The sequence below is a fragment of the Dreissena polymorpha genome, chromosome 2 (assembly GCF_020536995.1).
Source record: "Dreissena polymorpha isolate Duluth1 chromosome 2, UMN_Dpol_1.0, whole genome shotgun sequence".
Classification (NCBI taxonomy): domain Eukaryota; kingdom Metazoa; phylum Mollusca; class Bivalvia; order Myida; family Dreissenidae; genus Dreissena; species Dreissena polymorpha.
Window position 1 is genome coordinate 141,165,251 of NC_068356.1, and position 14,630 is coordinate 141,179,880.

The 14,630-nt window shown below is 32.0% G+C and overlaps 1 long non-coding RNA gene across 1 annotated transcript; it reads left to right on the plus strand.

The window, feature by feature from the left end:
- Nucleotides 1-1,321: 1,321 nt before the first annotated feature.
- LOC127869231 (uncharacterized) lies at nt 1,322-11,455 on the plus strand. Its single transcript, XR_008044482.1, has 3 exons — nt 1,322-1,496; nt 6,622-6,693; nt 7,483-11,455. It is a non-coding gene; the product is annotated as an uncharacterized LOC127869231 (long non-coding RNA).
- Nucleotides 11,456-14,630: the final 3,175 nt, after the last annotated feature.

The following is a 14,630-nucleotide window of genomic DNA, read 5'->3' on the forward strand; positions in this document are numbered from 1 at the left end:
CGTTCGAACATTCTGTCGGCGTTACGTCTGCAACAGACCACACGTGAAGTATTAATATTCATCTAGTGATCAACAAAACAAACTCCAGCATGTGGCCTTTCAACTGTGTTTTGTCTCTTCATGGTCCAGATTATTTCTCAGAAAGACATATTGTCACTCTTAGCCATCAGCTTTTCAATTGCAAACAATATAGTTTTAAACTCGATGGTGCATATGAGCCATAATCTGTGTTAATGCAATTCAGCTCTTTTTCATAACAGTGTCCGGTTACTCCTGTCTCTGTGCATGTCCAAACAATAAATGGACAGGAGCACCAACCTAACAACCTATTTAAACAAATTTCAGCAAATGAAATAACTTCCGAAAAATACATTCGCCTCGCAGCCCACAAGAAAAAGCCCAAGACCAGATGATCATCATCCAACTTCAAATAAAGCACAATGCACTTAGTCATAGTTCAATGCGCTCTTTTTTTCCAGATATTCTAGACATGCATACACATTACAACTTTTCTTGTTTGGTTTTTGTTATGCAATTATATATACACACACTATTAGGTGAATACATTTTGTTCATCATTTCGCACAAATGATGTTTTGACTCTGAGCCGGGATATGAAAACGCCCTCATTGTGTTGGTATGACTAAAAATCAAAGCTGATTGTAAGAAAATAAACGATCATTCTAAAAATATATTTTCAGCTTTCTTTTATTGTAAAATACATTAATTCGGAACTCAGAGAAAAAACATTATGCGAATATCAAGAAATGGCATACCACTCTTATTTTAGTTGTCTAAAAAATACTAATCACACGTTTATGCTTGAAAAGTGAAAGGCACATACGTATATGATAAACCGCAGAATGTGAATTCAAAATGAAATTACCAAGATATGTGTGCACATTGGTAAACAACTATTAACGTGTTCAATGAACTTGACTTATAACTTATTTCCGATTAACAACGGACACATGTACCTACCTACCTACCTACCTACCTACCTGCCTGCCTGCCTGCCTGCCTGCCTGCCTGCCTGCCTGCCTGCCTGCCTGCCTGCCTGCCTGCCTGCCTGCCTGCCTGCCTGCCTGCCTGCCTGCCTGCCTACCTACCTACCTACCTAAAGCGTTAAATAACGGTTAGACGAAATAATGACTCACATACTACTTATGTGAACATAAGTATTAATATGAATTTGAAACCGTTTTCATGTTATGTACGCATACTGTAACAAACATTCAATATGATATCGTAACTATTGTCCAGGAGATAGCGTATCGCATACAATCGATAACATCTATCGGTCGGTAATCTACAACTAAAGTTGGTCGCAAGTTTCGTTTAATGTACGATCAATATTACTGCGACCAACAGGCGATGTGATGTTTATACTAAATGATATATCATGTGTCTATATGATCAGTTATTACATGGTTTAACCTAGTGCACGCGACCTTTCTTTTCAGATGGTATTCGTATATGATAGCAGACATTAACAGGTATTTAAAGTTAATTACATTTGACTTTTTAACATTAAGAAGTATGGACAAATATTATGAAAAAAAAACAACATAAATTAGAAATATATTTTACGATTAAGAGAGTAAGACATGTTTTTCTATTTACCGGAAAAAATGAGAAAGATCACTTATAAATTGTAAAAAAATATCTTTTTTTTTAGAGATACACGCAATAGATACGATAATATTATTTTGCTTATACGCGTTGAAGTACTGTTACACAAACAAGAAGCAAACGTCTTCATTTGTTGTTTAATCTTATACAAATAAGGAAACATATCATCGAGTAAGGTATGGAACTTTATCTAGAAACACTTCCCATTTTGAATCAAAATATTTTATTTAACTCGCTTAAACAGCATTTAATTGATACTCATAATTATGAGTTATGTGATGTTTTCTTCCTTAATATACGGTATTAAATGACATTTTATTACATTTTGAATGTGCACATGTAGAATTTGTATATTTTCGGTTCTACATACTCTATAATGAAATTTGTCTTGTTACACCAACAATAAATTGTAGTTGAAAACAATTTTTTTAAAGTAACTTTGAGATACAGAACATTCAGATTACATGTTCAATTTCTCTTTCCTATTGTTTGCAAAATAAACTTAAGTGAACTAACATCAATACTGAGTTCATTACTGCAAGTCGGCCAATAGGCTTCAATTTACTTTAATCTTAACTTACAAATTGTCTTTATATGTGATGCTTACAAATGCTTATTTTTGTATTTTTGCCATTCCGGACTACAATACCCCGTTTGGCGCCCTCCCCCATGTATTTTAAAAGGAAGATCATCCGAATCTTTTATAAACATCAATGCAGAGTAGTCGCCCTTGGTAAAATTTCCTTTAATTGGGAATTTACAATGGGGGAAACCAAAGATATCAATAAATACTTCCGTTAAAACAATGAGAATATAGATAATTTTCACTGTTATTTCCTACTGTTTTAAACAATGAAATATCAGTTTTAATTCACTGATATTTATCTATTAACCACCGAAAAGCATAAAATGAATATTTTTAATATTTGCAATTAGTTTATTTGTATATGATCCATATAAAATTGCCTCCCCCTCAGTTTCTCAAGCAGTATCTCTTACAGAAGTTGTCCATAGGTTATAAGGAATATGTTATTATCGGAATCAACGTCATTAAAAATAGGAAGTGCGCTCAAATTAATTTTTTTTATTACATTGTTTTTCCTATTGTGGATTAATTGTGATTATAGTGGTGAATGAATTAAAAGTTGATTTTATTTGTTGCATTTTAAGTTGTATAGCGAATCGACAGTACACTTTAGTATTTGCAGTGCAACATTTTTGGAAGTGCTCTTGGTTTCATGGTCAATTCCGAAATGATTGTCAATAATCATGGAAATTTCCCTCCATGGTTTAAAGATTCCCTTCTTTGCTTGCTTTGATGTAAGAAAGGATGACGACGGATGCAATATTATGCATATCTTTCTGTATTTTATATACGAAATCAATCTGGAAATCAGTTTTAGATCAGAATTATATATTATATATCGTATATTCACTTATCAAAAGTAGATTATGGATAACCTATACAATGCTATAAAAAGACCTTATGCAATGATATCATGTTTAGTGCATTGTTAACGATTACATGACTAATTAAAATTGAACCGACTATCACTGGAAAATTAGTAGGGATGCTACTACATAACAGTTTATGTAAATATAAACATCGGTCGTACGTGTATGAAGTAAACCCGCAAAGGACATGTACGCATCGTAATTATTTATTATGATGATAAGTAATGAAATACATTAAGGAAAGGGTAATACCCCAGTTTGATGTACAATTAAAAAACAGGGTGAATGTGGAGTCACAAAGTGACACGTGAGATTAAAATTAGGTTCCGGACAGTGTCCCGGCGGGCGGGCGGGCAGGCGGGCGTGAGGGCGTGCGGGCGGACGGGCGGTGGGGTGGGCGGGCGGGCGGGCGGTCGAGCGGGCGGGCGGGCGGGCGGGCGGGCGGATAGGTAGGTAGTTAGATGGATAGGTAGATAGGTAGATAGATAGATGGATAGAAAGATAGATAGATAGATAGATAGATAGATAGATAGATAGATAGATAGAGAGAGAGAGAGAGAGAGAGAGAGAGAGAGAGAGAGAGAGAGAGAGAGAGAGAGAGAGAGAGAGAGAGAGAGAGAGAGAGTAGATAGATAGATAGATAGATAGATAGATAGATAGATAGATAGATAGATAGATAGATAGATAGATAGATAGATAGATAGATAGATAGATAGATGGATGGATGGATGGATGGATGGATGGATGGATGGATGGATGGATGGATGGATGGATGGATGGATGGATGGATGGATGGATGCTGGATGGATGGATGGATGGATGGATCGCTAGATAGATAGATAGATAGATAGATAGATAGATAGATAGATAGATAGATAGATAGATAGATAGATAGATAGATAGATAGATAGATAGATCGCTAGCTATAGCTAGCTCTAGCTAGATAGATAGATAGATAGATAGATAGATAGATAGATAGATAGATAGATAGATAGATAGATAGCTAGATAGATAGATAGATAGATAGATAGATAAAACATAAATATCCAGTCTTATATCATTTTCGTCTATCAAGAAACCTAAATACTTAATATTTTGGTGTAAGAATTGACATTTTGATAGATTTAGTTTCATGTTATAGCTGCTGAGACGTTGAAGCACAGTGTTTATGTGTGATAAATGATATTTTACGTCAGGTGAAAATATCAGGATAACGTTTTGATATGCTTCTGCAAAATCTTGACAACCTTTGAGTAATGTACATGTATTTGCTAATGCTTGGAATATTGGACCACCCTAGGAAATACTGAATGGCATTACGTTACACTCAAAAAGACCTCTTAAGGCAAATGGTGTGTTTTCTTTGTCTTAGTCTTTAAAATGGGTTTTCCAATATCCTGATATAAATCCAAACTTGTGAAGTACTTTCTTTTTAATATTAAGGCTAGTATATCATCAACAAGAGGCAATGGATAATCTTTTTTGTCCAATTCTCTAAAATCACGCATTATTAACTTTATATGAATCAAGTGTATTTTTCTTTCTGTCTACTATTACTATATGAAAGTTCCGAGAGGAGATAGTTGGTCTGATAATATATGCATCTAACAATCGCTTTATCTATGAAAATAATATTGTTTATTAGTGTTCGGTATGGTATCAATTAAATTGGTGGATGGTCACCTGTTGGGATATTTAACTTTTACTGAGGATGTTTGGGTTCATTCTAAGCCGTTTCTTGATACATAGAGTTTTGTGTTTTTAAATTAAGGGAAAGTTATTTTCTTTTTGATCTTCATTTACATTTAAATCTGAAAATATTTCTTTTCTCGAACTTCCTGATTTTGGTGGGTTAGTTTCGATTATGTTTTCGACAGAGCATATTTCACTATCTTATATAGATTTAATTTGACCTATGGCACAATTACGTCTTAGCCTGATTGTTTTAGGCGTATTGTTAAATACTAAAACTATTTTTCTGTCACATTTTGTTCTGACAACTGCATTAACGATAGTTAAGCCGAGCTCATAATCAAAGAAAGAATTTCTAATTACATTGAACTCATAATTTTCGTTTTGTTTTATGCATTTTTTCAGGTTTTGCAAATAGTCTTTAAGTAGTTTTTGGTTTGAAAACAATATTTCTATGTAATTTCGCTTTCGTGGACAGGTTAACATCTTCTTCTAGAGGCACTTAACAATCTTTGATTCTTAAACATCCTACATAGTATAAACGGTAGCCATTATCTTGTAAAACAATCCCTTCCTATTATCACATTTCTATTTATGTCTTCAAAAACGACAAACGAGTGTTCTTTATATATACTCCCTATTTAAAATTTTAATTTTACGCTCCCGTAATCATATAATGAATTTCCGTTAAATGATTTTAGATTTACTTTTATTATAAGTGCTGGTTTGTTTCATAGGAAATCGTATGCCCGTTTACTAATTATTGAGACATCTTTACCTGTATCAAAAAATACTTCGAAATTGACACACTCCTATTGAAATCATTGTATCTATCACACAAAGCAATATTAAATGTCTCTTTGTTATTAGTACTACAATAGACCCCATTTTGGTAAGAATATCTTAGTTATTCTATTCATGTATGGTTTACTTTGAGTACATTCTCTACTGAAGTGACCCAATTAACCACTTTTCCAACAGTCAATTTGTCTTTCCAATTTTTGTCATATCCTGTCTTGTTTGCGATTATTTCGCGTTTCCTACGTCTGCAGTCTTGTATAGCATGACCCGCTTTCTTACAAAGCGTGCGAGCTTTAGACGGCCTAATGTGATCCATGAAAATGGGAACAGGTCCGTTATGTGCTTGTTGAGTGTTTTATTTATTTGATATCCTAATTCGAATCTTACCCTTACATTTTGCTCATGCATAGCGGTATTTACTGTTGCCGATAGTATATAGGATTTCGCGCATTAATTTGAGGCTTGCATAATCATGTTTTAGTCCATCAATGTGCAATGTCTTTGTATGATTTCGAGGTTGTCTTCAATGTTTTCGTGCGCTTCATTTGCTAGAGATTGGAGTCTTTCCGCTTATAATTGAACATTTTCGTCTGTTTTTTGTTTGGTCGTTTTTAATAGAGCGGCAGCATAAAGAGGGTCCTGAATTTCTGCGAATCTAGATGTAAGCTCAGCTAATAAAGTTGCCCATGACTCTTATGATTTATCAGTACAATACCGATGAACATAATCGCTAACAAGTCCTCTACTTGATTGGTAAGCAACTTTCAATCGATTCCCAACCAAATTTGAAAGCATCCAATATTTTGCTATGTTTTTGATCCAATTTGCTAACTTATTTTTTTAATACGGGACTGTTTGATCAGCCATCTTAGATAATTAACCTTAGAAAAATAAATAAGGCACTCACCGAGTGCCCAATGCTGGTCGTGGTGTCTGTCACGTCTTCGATCCTTCTGGACCGTGTTTATTTGTCTGGATTTAGCATTATGGTTTCCTTGTTATTGAGGTTGTTTAAAGACAACCATAAAACCTCTATTTCAGATCGCGTCCATTGTAACTATTTTACGAGTGGAGAGATATGCGATGTAGACGTTAACTACGCAATTGAAAATGGTAACACCTAGCAACTCATTAACACTTAAGTCCAAATGCTATAATATTAACAAGTATTACTTTTGCTATATCAAACAATTGCGGAGTTTAAAAGGCCATTCTGTCATGTTGTTAAAACGTTCGACCCTAATTTTGATTATATTTTAGTAACATCTTCATGTATGTGTTCACTATGTCAAGAGAGGAATGTTCTCTACATGTACGTCTTCATTAGCATTTACAAAACAATAAAATGTATAACACAACTTCAGCGTCGGGTTAAATAAATCAAAGTATAATTTCAGTAACACGTATATCTCACAAATTGACATGAACAGGGATTTTATGCAATGGCTATATGAAACCCAATCTAAGGTATATACAATGTATTATTAATAGAAGCACGATGCTTATCTTCTTTACGCGAAGCCAGCGCGTAAAGCACGCCCTTGAACGTATTAACATTTTTGGTTATACATTAATTTTATTAGAGGCAAGGCGCTGGTTCAAGGCGCATGATATATGTATATTGTATACATTGCAAATTACTTAGAACCAATTCAGGATAGCATTCAAACCTTGCTTTGTTTCCTGTCCACTTGCTCCGTTATTTAAAGGACAAAGTGTGCTTAACCACCACAGAATGTGTTTGCGGAATTCCGTTTTTTTTAAAAGTTTGACAATTATAACATATAAGCTATTCTGCTACTTTTGTGTTAATAACATGATGCCTGTTTATAAAGAGGAATAATTATGTTGCATTTGTACGCTGATCAATTCAGTAAACATTTTTATAATCAACCTTTTCAGGCTTCGTTATTTGCTAGTTCTAGTTCAGTAAAACAGATAAAAGGAGGTGAGTGGAAGTACAAGATCTACTTCGACCCCGATGCGGGCAAAAAAAAAGGATGGAAATACGACCATATTACAGACAAGATCCTTATGGTTTTGCTAAGAGAAATCGTTGGATCGAACGAGTTGATTATAAAAGTTTGGGCATATAAAGTACGTTTATTTAAATTCATACCCAATCTGTTCTTGTTATATCACATGTTTATTGTATTTCAAACTCAAAATTGGTTTTGGTCCATCGAAAAGCATTCTGATGGGATAACAATTCAACGAAGTAAGAAAGAGGCCGACGTAAGAGACAACTACAGACAAACACAGCGAAAGTCTGGACCAACACTAATGAGGCAATCTCGTGGAAGAACCACCATTTTCAATTTAATTGATTGGCTCTATCATACCAATAAACTAAAACATGAGTATCATGTCCTTCATAGTAACTGCAAGGATTTTGCTTCAGAAGTATATAAATATGTCGGAATTGCTTTGTTTGACTTCTCATTTTTGTGGTTTCCATCTATAGATTTCTATGAGGATGATGATCATAGTCAGGTGCCGATGAAGTTGGACGGCCCACAATTGCAAAAGCAATTTGTATCATTGTGTTTGAAAATAAGTTCCAACATGTTTAAGAAAGACTGACAATACACTTAATGCACTGGATGTTCCTATAATCATGTGCATAACGTCACATATGAATAGCTTTTTACCGTTAGTTATATTTATAATCACCTAATTAAAACATCCGTTAACGTTATTTCTACGAAAGTTAAAACAAATTACAGACGTGCACCGTTATTTCGAAATCGTCAATGTATATGTTCGTTTTTATGATTTGTTTACTTGTAACAGAACAAAACGAATGATTTCATACAAGACTGTAAACTGCGATAATTAGCTGAAAATAAGTTATGACTAGTTAGTTAGTTTGGCAACAAGTTCTTCTGTTGCTCATATATGAGCAAATGGTTCCGTGTTTATTAATTGATTGCTGTGGATATTTAGAATTAATCAAAGGATTCTGTTAATTATCGTAAATATGTATATTGTATTCAAGATTCATAAAGCTATTTCCAAAGTGTTTTACCGACTTCAATTAATGGATGCCGAATGCAATAATTTATTGATAATTGGTGACGCAGTAAAAAGGTATCAAACGATATTATGCATCGACTGTGTATCAATTATTTATTAATGTATTGTTTATTTGTTTTAATAAATAAACATGTATTTCCCTACAGTGATATCCAATAAATAAATATTTCCCCATATCGAATCAAGACATTTCATCTTGAGGTTTAAGGATTAAGGAAAGGCACAATTTCCCAATGTCGAGTTACAATACATTTTATTTTAAGGTTTATTTAGAGAAATGGTAAAAGAAGATTTATGAATGTTTTTTTTTTTCATTTTTTCTAAATTCAATATATTACATACACTGTATACATGTATATGATCATACAACATAGTGATTGTACAAAGCAATAAAGTTCAGACATGTTATACAAGATATGCTAATATATATTTTTTTAAAGAGAAAAGAAAAGAACAACAGAAGAAGAGTTATGAAAAATTATGATTTGTATAAAGTCGGAAGAAAGCATACTGGACTTGTGTGTTTTCTTGTATTTTCACAATGATCTTATAAGATTGAAAAAAAAATATACAAACATATTTTAGAAAAATAAACTAACATTAGAGTGAAATGTATATAAGTGGACAAACATTATGAGAATTTAATCCGATTCCATTTTTGTTCAAAGATTTGTAATGTGTCATGACTGAGGGCTATTTCTTTCTCAATTTGGATTTTTAGTTTAAGACTATGGACAAAACAATTACAATTTGGTACTTGTTTTTTGTACTTCATGTTAAAGATAAAATATTTCATCAATATAAGAATAAAATTCACTATATTATTACAGTCAATTGATTTCAATGAGTAAATTCCGAAACTTTGAGTTAGATAATTTGTATTTAAAGAGATATTTATTTGTAGCTATAATTCTATAAATGTATTTATATTGAAAACGTCTCAGTGTGCTTTCAATAGTTACTTTATATGTTGTGGTAAATATGTGTTTCAAATTAAGTTCATGTTCTCCAAAAAGGACTTGCCATTTATTTTGGGTTTTGGAGTTTTCTGTAGGGTTTTTAATTTGTAGTGTGTAAAATATTTTATTCGTTTTGTTTTTTCTTCCAAGTATGTTTTCTACGAATGTTGTTTGAGTGCATCGTGTATTATTTGTATTGATTTCAGATTTAATATGCATGGGTATGCTTTTGATTAGTGTGTAGTACTTCAGAAAATTATTTGAAGGTATTCCGTATATGTAGCATATATCATCAAAAGAGTAGAAATCCTTAATTCTGTAGTCATATAATTGGTCGACATATTTAATGCTTCGTTCAAACCAATCTTTATAGAAAAACGTCTTATTGTTTGAAGTTATGTCTTTATTGTTCCATAAAATAGTTATACTGCTGTTTGGGTTTCTAGGTTATGAGTGACATCACTCCATGCTGATAGAACATCAGACAGAAATATGTTTTCGTGTGCAATTTCATGTAAGATAGTATTGCTGATGTTACATTCAAAGAGTAAGGAGTCACCATATTTTTTTAGGATTTTCTGGTAGAATAATTTCCATTTACTCGTATTGGTATTATCTAGGTATCTTTTAGCCCAGCTGCATTTGATTGCATTCAAGAATGAGTCAATGTTCGTTAATTGGATACCTTCATTTTCTACAGATTGAATTAACTGAGTTCGTTTTATTTTATCAGGCTTACCGTCCCATGTGAAATTAAATATTGCTGATTTTATATCGTTAATAACATCCTTTGGTGGATTTGGGAGAACTGTTAGTACATAAATTAATTTAGGAAGTGTAAAAACGTTTTCAATACTGGGTTTTTTCGATTAGTGTAAGTTTACGGTGATGCCATGATTTTAAGCAGTTTTTAAAATTCTGTAATTTAATTAGTATGTTTTTAAGAACTGTATTCTTTTCACTATTTGTGAAAGTAATTCCTAACGTTGTGGCTTCATCGGATGTCCAATTAAATTTCATTTCTTTTTTATAGAGGACATTACTTTGTTTTAATTTACCTACTCGTAGCACAGTACATTTACTTTTTTTTAGTTTAATACCTGATGTCATTCCGTAAAGGGTTAGTGACTCCATAAGGTTATGAAAGGAATCGTAATTGTCGTTTAAAAACAAGTTGCATCGTCAGCAAATATGGACTGTTTGATATTTGATTTTCAACATGTTTTCGTTTATAGAGGGTTTCGAAAAATAAACGTTGTTCTTCTAGTATTTGAGTATTGTTTGTTATATCTTTGCCATTGACTACTAATTTGTGTACAGTTTTTTGTTCACTTCTACGTTTTTAAATGTTTGCGAAGTATTTTGTATTTTTTTTCATTGTGGTCAACATGCTGTGCACGCGCTCTTAGTATTATTCCATTGATATGTGTATGATAGATTCCATCTAATATTTGTTTTTTTTTAAAATGTTATTTCATTTTCAATGTCGGTGGTATCATTTGTGTTTGTTTGATTTAATTGTTTTTCAAGTGTTTCAATGGTTTTGATGGTTTCAGTTTCAAGTTTGTGTGTTTCTTTTTGTTTAAATGATGTGTATCTAATTGTTGTGTTACGTATATTTCCTTTAATTACTTCCCATAAGGTGTTTGGGTTTGCATCTTTATTATTTTGAACTGTATTTAATATTTCTTGTTTTATTTGTGTTTGATATTGTGTATCCAATAAAATGCTATTGTTAATTTTAAAGTATCCTGGGCCTCTTTCAGGTTGTATATTGTGCAGTTTAAGTTCAAGTAGAGAGTTGTCAGTCATAAATCCTGGTTTTATGTTACATGTGTCAATAATGTTGCAAAGAGATTCAGATATAAAAAAATAGTCTAATCTACAAAATATTGTTGTTTTTTTTATATATACTACATATCTTAATTTCGATCGTAAACGCCGACTACACGTTTATATTAGTATTTAAACGTACGAAAATACACAAAAGTGATACGCATATCATTTGAAGTACTATAAATAATACAGTGTTAAATTTGATAAAAACTCTAACACGTTTATATTATCAGATAAACGTACGAAAATACACAAAAGTGATACGCATATCATTTGAAGTACTATACATAATACAGTGCTTCATTTGATAAAACCCCTAACAAACATAAGCCACATTATATTTTAGTTGTAATGATACACATGCTTATTGATAGAAATGTTTTAAACAGTATTGTTATGTGGCAAAGAAACAACGGGTAGAAATAACAAAAGAACACAATCCAATATAAGGTACTGAAGCAACAAAGTAAAAAATAGACATATAAACAAATGGAAGAAAACATGCTACAGTATATGTTACTTTTTTAATGAGTTTAATTATGTGAGCACGTTTACTAGTTTTTATTTGTATTTTCATTATGATAATAATGGAAAGTACCAGGGAAAGCTAAAACGTCTAAATATGTTACTATTTCTTATAGACTTGTAAAATGTGTAAAGCATCTTGCATTATCTAGTAATTGCGTATATTATCTACATTCTAGAATAAAGACTTCTTTTGAAGCCATTGAATTGAATTAAATCAGGCAGTGTAAATTTATTAAGCACCTGAAAATTCACCCAACACATACAAAAGCTTCATATAAAATCGAAAATGAAGAAATAGTTTCAAATTATAGTGAAGGCAGTTAACCTGAAGAGTGTTAAGTGAATAGAACACAAATGCTAATAGGTTCACCACTTTCAATATCTTCAGTACTCAATTTAATTACACATAAACTATATTAAATATACATGTATTAAATGGAATCATTGGCACTGAAGGTATCTAAATGAGTTTAATATTTAGTTAGTGGTAACACTGAGTGATAATTTTACTTTTATATTGACCAGATACGGAGAAAAAGTTCTAAATATTTAACACAACTAAACACAGAACACATTTGCATATATGAGGAAAACAAATCATTCAGGAGAGGAAGACTACATTTGACTGCATCTAGGAAAAAACAGTACTGATTCTAAATGCACACATGCACAAAGAAATTGCTTGGTCAATGTACATATTTAAGAACATAAATTAACACAGGCCTAGACATGATTAGAAAGCTAGGAAGTAGGATTTAAAAAAAAAACAACACACACACACTTATTTATAGTGTGTAAATACTAGTGTCATGTAAGCAAAAATTCTTCCTGCTTAAGGGGTGTTGCTGCAGTTTTGCTGATTTTTTTCCATCTAATAACTTTTGCTCAAAATTTTTATTCAAGTACTACATACATATACTATATGAAAAATGAAATAAAAACATAGGGTCACCGGCCTTGTTTTGATTTTATTCACCATTATATGACATGTACTTTTTCATTAAAACTGAAAAATCTCTAATTGCATAAAAATGATTAATAACCTATGAAATTGGCAACATGTAGATATTATATAAGCTAATGTACATCATATACCATTTAATTAAACCACAAACAACCAAACAAATGGAGAACACAAGTTAAATTTGAAGTAATTTAATTTTTAAAATGTTTATGTCACCCAAAAAAACATCAGTTTTTTACTATTTTAACCACAAAAATGGAATTTAAAAAAGTTCTATCTAATAACTTTTTGCGAAACTGCTCAAATATGTTCGTCTACGTATTGTTATCATAAAACAAAAATAAAAAAGGGGGTCACCGTACTTTTAACAGAGATTTTTTTGTTTAACTATCCCTACCGTCTGTGTCAAACTTCATACAATACAGCAATTAGGCGAAACCCAAGTACCGGTACATAGACTGTTAGAGCTATGCAATTTTTTTATATAGTTTACAATCTTAATTGGGATCACAACGGCTTACTAGAAACAACAACACTAATACAATATTTAATCACAAACATAAGACCATACAGTATCAAACTCGACCTTAATCATCAATAACAGGGACTTGTTGACAGATTTCGGCATGTTTTAAAGTTTCTGATTTAATACTTTAAATTGATTAATGTAAACAACAGGACTAAAGAGCTCAAGGAAAAAAACAAGAATGAAATAAAAGAAAGAAAAAAAAAGAATTAAAAAAAGTTAACCGCACCTGGGATCAAACCACTGAGTACCTATTATGAACCTACTCGGTCATTAATTTGTGATGATTCTGATAACAAAATTATTGGGTTGTGATAATAGCATCGGTGTTGATATAAATATATCCTCGGTTAAATAAACTGCCGCAACACCCCTTAAGGCAAAAGAGGAATAAAGCATACACGTATTCAAGCATACAATGAACCTACTGGACAAAGAGGTTAGATATATATGGAAGAAGCGATATATACAAGAGTTTAAAAGGCATACATTCTTTAGGGTATGTTTTTATTCTGGCAATTTTTTTCCAATAACAGACTGAGATTCATTACCTGTATATTTATATTATTTCAATATAAAAATTCAAAGCAAGCATTATATTGAAAACAAACCTTTTTGCTGGAAAACATTTTTGCTTAAAAAAACTGTTTTAAATACATCATTATAAAACACCCCGTGTTTACATTGTAAATCATGATCTGCATTTAAACAAGGGACACAACTATGTCTAAAAAACTTCGATAGTGCAGGTGCGTAGCGTGGTAAATAACCATACTTGTGGCCAAGATGCATGACATTTTATATTACTTTATTCAAAGTACTATCATTTAGCTTAAGTAAAAGCTATTAAAGACCGCTATGAATTATGGCAAAAATGCAGTAAGGAGAACGGGAGCAGGGGGGTTATATATTAGATGAGCGCATATGGAATAAGACCCATTTTCGCATGACGATGGTCATTAAAAAATACCATTAAGATATAAAAATACAATAATACAGATGGTACATGGGTGTTATTGTAGCTTGTTCTCCCACACACAGTTTCTAAAGATAATTTATTTTATTACTTGTGTGCGGGCACTCTGCTTCTTGTACTAGCTGGGTTTTCTAAACTCTCGGAGTAAGATTTTTTTGGCCACGACTTTTCTAGCCAGCGATTTATTCCGAGTGTTTAATTTATGAATGTTACATGTTTTGAAAC